Raw genomic sequence first — 6,000 nt, 5'->3', positions numbered from 1 at the left:
GATCAACAGCTCTTGTAAAAGAATCACCCGATTTGTATAGTGATACTGTTTGAGGCTGACGGCTTTAACGCACGACAAGCTGCAATGATGACAATGAAAAAAAGAACTCCAGAATTTTTTTTAAATCCAAGAGCTGTTATTGTGTTAGGAGAACACTTCGAATCTAAACAGAGAATTATTCGATAACAAATTATGAATAGGCCTTTGGAGAGGCCTTTATTTATATGTGGTAGCATAATGATCGAAGGAATTGTAAAGGAGACAAGCACCCTCCTCCCTCACCCCCTTTAAAGGTAAAGACCAGTATTGGAAACGCCCCAATTTCAAAAAATGAAATGGAAGCTCTCATTACCAATCATGTGAAAGAATATGTTTTGACTAATACATGATGATACAAAATTTGCCGGGAAACCGCCTACTAATTCATATATTTGGTAAATTTGTTTCTCTCATGGTCTGTGAGAGATATAGGGTAGTCCCATATACATCTTTCTGTGTATAGTGCTTGTAACTTTACGAAAAATGGGCCAAATTTCTTATCATTTTGATGATTCCAGAACTTTGCAGATGCTAGATGCTAGATGATCAACCTTTTCTGAGCAATTCCACAACGTTTCTTTCACAATGCAATCGCATGACCATAACTGGTCTTTACCTTTAATTGAAGTAACTCTATCGTCCATGCCTCTTGGGCCTCCTTCCTCACAGAAATGGCAAGCAATGCCACCGTCCTGTATATCACTCCAAGAAAACAATAAATTATTTGTTATAATGTTAGCCCGCACTTGTAAAGCTTGTACGCGTATTGTGTTAATGAGTCGACTGATATAAAGAAGGCAATTCCTTTCGAAAAGGTTTTTTTCAAATATCATAACATTTTTGAATTAATCAGCTTTGTACAAAAGAAGAAACCCTATGAAATTTAAGTTGAATATTTAAATATTTGGTAGTATATTTATGGATAATTGAAAACATTGCTGGCGATGCCAATTCATGAGGCGCCATGGGGTAACATTATGGTTCAATTTCAAACAAACTCGATGTTTTCGATCAATTCAGAGACCGATTTACAATAAAATAAAAAGAAATAATTGGATATTATCGAATTCGTAACAGAATCATTGAATTTAATTACTCCAAATCAGAAGTGTTTTATTTGGCACCAAATAGACTAATGAGACATTTAATATTTTGGAACCTGCCTCAAATGCAGTTTGATATGTAATTGTCGATTATTCCACAAAAAGTCAATTTCCAGTTCTTTTAAAAATATTTTTAGTTGGTTCTTATATATTGTGTGTGTCAATATTGACCTACCATTACGATACTTAAAGATTGTGTCAAGACCAGTGGTTTGCATTACGGTGATAGCCACGGCTGCAGCGATGGTCATGATGAGGATCCACAACACTTGTATGGCGCCATTTACATACTGAGAAGAAAAAACTTCTATTTCAATCGACAACAAGGAGGATATAAATTCAAGGCTGTGGTCCTACATTATAATATCGATTTTATGGAGTAACGCGCAAATAACTGTATTGTTGGATTAACAGCAATAATATTTCATCGTTCTGGTAGTGTATTCCTTTCGAGAAAACAATTCTTCAAAAATGATAATTTTTTTGAATAAATCAGCATTGTACAATAAAATTTAACGGTCAAATATTTGGTAGTATATTTATGGATAATTGAAAACATTGCTGACGATGTCAATTCATGAGGCGCCATGGTGTAACATTATGATCCTATTTCAAACAAACTCGATGTTTTCGATCATTTCGATCAGAGACCGATTTACAATCAACTAAAAAGAAATAATTGAATATTATCAAATTCGCTACAGAATCATTGAGTTTGCTCCAAATAAGAAATGTTTTATTTGGCACCAAATAGACTAATGAGACATTTAATATTTTGGAACCCGCCTCAAAATGCAGTATGATATGTAATTGTCGATTATTCAGCCGTAGACGAAAGACTTCATGCTACGGCAGGGAGCCAGTGAAAACGAATTCGTTTGATAAAATTATGGGAATGCAAGCACTACTTTAAACAAACAGAACTTTGTCACACCATGCTCATTTTTTCTGACTGAGGCGTCATATGAAAGGGCAGAAACTCAACTTTCTAGAAATGTGATTTTCTCTTTGAAATTCAGATACCACCCGCCAAATGACTTTGTTTTATCCTCTCTTCAAATTCATTTTAATCACTCATGCGTGAAATATGCATCATATGAGTTGCATCATATGAAAGAGGAGGATCTAAGCTTTCCAAAGTTATGATAAAACATCGATAATTCTCGGTTTCGTCTTTTTCTGGGACGCACTGTATACATATTATTTGTGTTTATATAGACATACTATTACGATAGAATTCATACAATTCTGTATTTCTGGCCTAGAAAAGAGATCATTACTTAAGATTGTGTCAAGACCAGTGGTTTGCATTACGGTGGTAGCCACGGCTGCAGTGACCTATGATCATGATGATGATCCAAAGCACTTGTATGGCGCCTTTTACATACTGACAAGAAAATAACAACTTCTATTTCAATCGACAAGAAAGAGGATCTAATATCAAGGCTGTGGTCCTACGTTATAATATCGATTTTATAAAGTAACCGCGCAAATGAATGTATTGTTGGATTAACAGCAATAAATATTTCATCGTTCTGTATTCCAGTGACACATTAAGATTCGATATAGGTATGTTATTGTCAAAAAGTATGACGATCTTTCATGAATGTCAGAAATGATTTGAATGTAATGGAAGTAGACACTATGTATTCAAACGCTGTCCAAAACATTTCTTTCCGTCTCTCTCTCTCTCTCTCTCTCTCTCTCTCTTTCTCTCTCTCTCTCTCTCTCTCTCTTCTCTCTCTCTCTCTCTCTCTCTCTCTATCTCTTCCTCTCTCTATCTCTGTCTGTCTTTTACCCACACGCACACGAACATGCCCTACGCGTGTGCACACACACACACACCCACACACGCACGCACACGCACACTTACGCTCGAACAACTAAATCTGGTGTGAGAACGAATTGCCTTCTATCGATGCGAATCGAAAAGCGCCACGAACACAGATTTAAACTAACGACTCCCTGCTCAGATGATCTACTGAAGAGATGCTCCTTTGCTTAAAAAAAGCAAATAGTTTCTTTCACAACCGAAATTCCAGATCTCGATGAAACTTTTAATTCCGTCTAATCTTTTACAACGATTAATAATGATGCTTGTGACGATGATGGCTTTTATGAATGCATGTTTATTCCTTTTTCTCATGCCATGCTCGGCACAACAATCCTATCCAAAGTTGCAGTTACTTGCGATGTACGGCCACTTTCGTCATTTTCTTGAGTCCAGTCTTGCCCCTGCGGTGGATCTGGCTGTCACTCACATCCATGAGAAGGTCAGCCAGGGCGTGTACCTCAACTTCTCCATCGCAGTGGATCATCGAAGTATTGTCTGTAGGCCTTATCCACAGACCACCCCTGCCTTGGGCGCCGAGGTGTACTGGAATCCTGACATAGAAGTGGCTGGGTTTATTGGTCCTCCTTGCAGCGATCAGGTATTGGGCCTGGCAGATTTAGCCGCCGTCTGGAACCTACCAGTGATCTCAGGTCTCTCATCATCATCCTTACTCAATGACAAGTCTAGGTACAGCACTGTGACCCGGACGGGGTTTTTATCCGGGGATTCTGCCAAGGCGACGACCAGGTTGATGATGGCTTTCGGTTGGACACATTGTTCAATTCTAGCCATGAATCATCCACGATGGACGGTCTTCTCCGACGCCATAGCAAGCAGCTTTCGGGAGCTGAACTACACATTTGAAAGTGGATTGATCAATCCTTTAAATATACGCAAAGATGTTGAGGACATGGCAACCATCAGTCGAAGTAAGTAGCTTATAAGCCGATGCTTTACATTAATTCGTGTTTAATACTATCCCATATCTGATGAGATATGATGAGAATCGTTTCACATTAAACTTCGTCTCTGAATTCGAATATTTTCCCAATTTATTCATTCTTAAAATACATTATTATTGGATTATAAAAATTACGTACCAGAACCCCAGACGCACTTGCACATACACTTTCACTGCACCCATTTGATCAAATTCGCGTGTACAATTATTTAATTTAAGAGTTATGCCGCCAATTATTCCGAGGCCGCCATCGATTTCAAGCTTACCACTCATGACGACGGTCTCCTGCGTTTTTTGTAATTTATCTTTTTCATTGAAAAATATTTGTGTTTTTATGCATCTTTTTTAATGTACTTAAGCGCTATTATTGTGTATAATGAGGAAATATGAATATGAATATGTACTATCAGTTTGAGAACGCAGAAATAAAAACAAAAACGAAAAATATCTCAAGTGGCATATCGTTTAACAAGCAGTTTCCAATTATAACGATGATAATGATGACGAAAACAATAATGATAATTACGATGTTCAGAATCAAGCTTGCCCGCACACGATGTATGAAATATTGGACGTTCTCCACTTCCTGGAGAGCTTTCCATCCAGGCGCCATTCTACAGACACTCACAATACTAAGCAAACTACAATTAATTTCGCATCCTACCGGGTTACCCTTTTAACGCCTGGGTGGTAGGGGGGGGGGGGGGAGATAAATGTATGTAAGCCTCCGAAATATGCATCTCCTTTCAATTGTTTAAGCCACCTGACTACGACATCTCTTACGATGAATGACATATTATTGACATAAAAATAACTACAGATTTAGAGTAAAATCACACATCATCGCTTTTTCTTCCTTAAGAACATTCCACCGGGAAGCCGGTAATGCATCTTCTTCACTTTAAGTAATGATGTGCACCTTTCATTAACCTTTTAAAAATTCCCTGAATGTTGTAAAAATGTAAGCTTCTTTATCCATCGTACTTTTTTATTAGATTTTTTGGTTTGATTCAGTGCAACTTGATGACAAGAAATGGGTGTAAGGGCATTCTGCTTGTGTTAGAAAGTTTAGAAGCATACAACTAAATCCCCTGCTCTGGTTTCAAAGCCCTTGTTGAAGATGATTTCTATTAATCGATTTGTTATCACATTATGTTATATAACAAATATGACACAAACATAATCTTCTCTCAATACTTGAAATGACTGTGAATTGTTATGTCAGGGTGCGAAAGTGCTCCCCATGTCTTCAAATCGTGTAGGAATGTATAATGCTGATGATGTGAAAGCGACTGTAAGCCTGATAGACAAATCGATTCGGCTTTTCCGTTCCAGTTCGAAACCAACATGAGCAAGAGCCTAATTGATGAGTATAGCACACGCCTACGCTCCAAATCCACGTGTTTACAATGTGATGAACGTTTTAATGTGTGTGGGTGACATTGGTAAAGCAGTCACAAATACATTATCAAATAATAAATAGAACTTCAGAACAAATTATCTTGCTGAAAGGCATGATGATAATGTTTGAAGAACTGTACACAAGGCGAAATGTCTCGAAGAGGTAGAAAGACGACGACATGATATAGGGTTTTCAATTGTTGTCCAAAGGCCACGTTTCTTGTTTTGTCACTCAAAGATCTATAGGTCACGTAAACGGAAAAGTATGGTTTGATAATATAGGATTTTCCGGCCAAATTCACGAGTTTGTCATTTAAATGAATTTGCCTTGCTTTCAAATGCGACGGTTTTATTGCTGTCAGATATATCTAGGGTTTATATTCCTTTTTTCTAGTTTTAAAATCTATGAAGTTTTCGTTAGAATGTATGTTTATTTCATTCAAATTAATGAATAATGTGCTTCTTTCGCTATTTAGTCATTCGATTTGGCGCAACACGATTTCTGACATCGCGAAGGTGTACTTTTAGCATTCGAATTCATTTGTAGCATACAAATTAGCATTGTGTGCACTTAAATTGATGGTCAATATACATTTCTCGTTTATTACACACTTTTTATAGCTCATTCTTTTTCTTTCAAGATTGTTTTTTTTCCATGTGTA

The sequence above is a fragment of the Strongylocentrotus purpuratus genome, unplaced genomic scaffold (genome assembly GCF_000002235.5).
Source record: "Strongylocentrotus purpuratus isolate Spur 01 unplaced genomic scaffold, Spur_5.0 spur5_scaffold_6, whole genome shotgun sequence".
Lineage (NCBI taxonomy): Eukaryota > Metazoa > Echinodermata > Echinoidea > Camarodonta > Strongylocentrotidae > Strongylocentrotus > Strongylocentrotus purpuratus.
Note: the sequence above shows the minus strand (reverse complement) of the source record.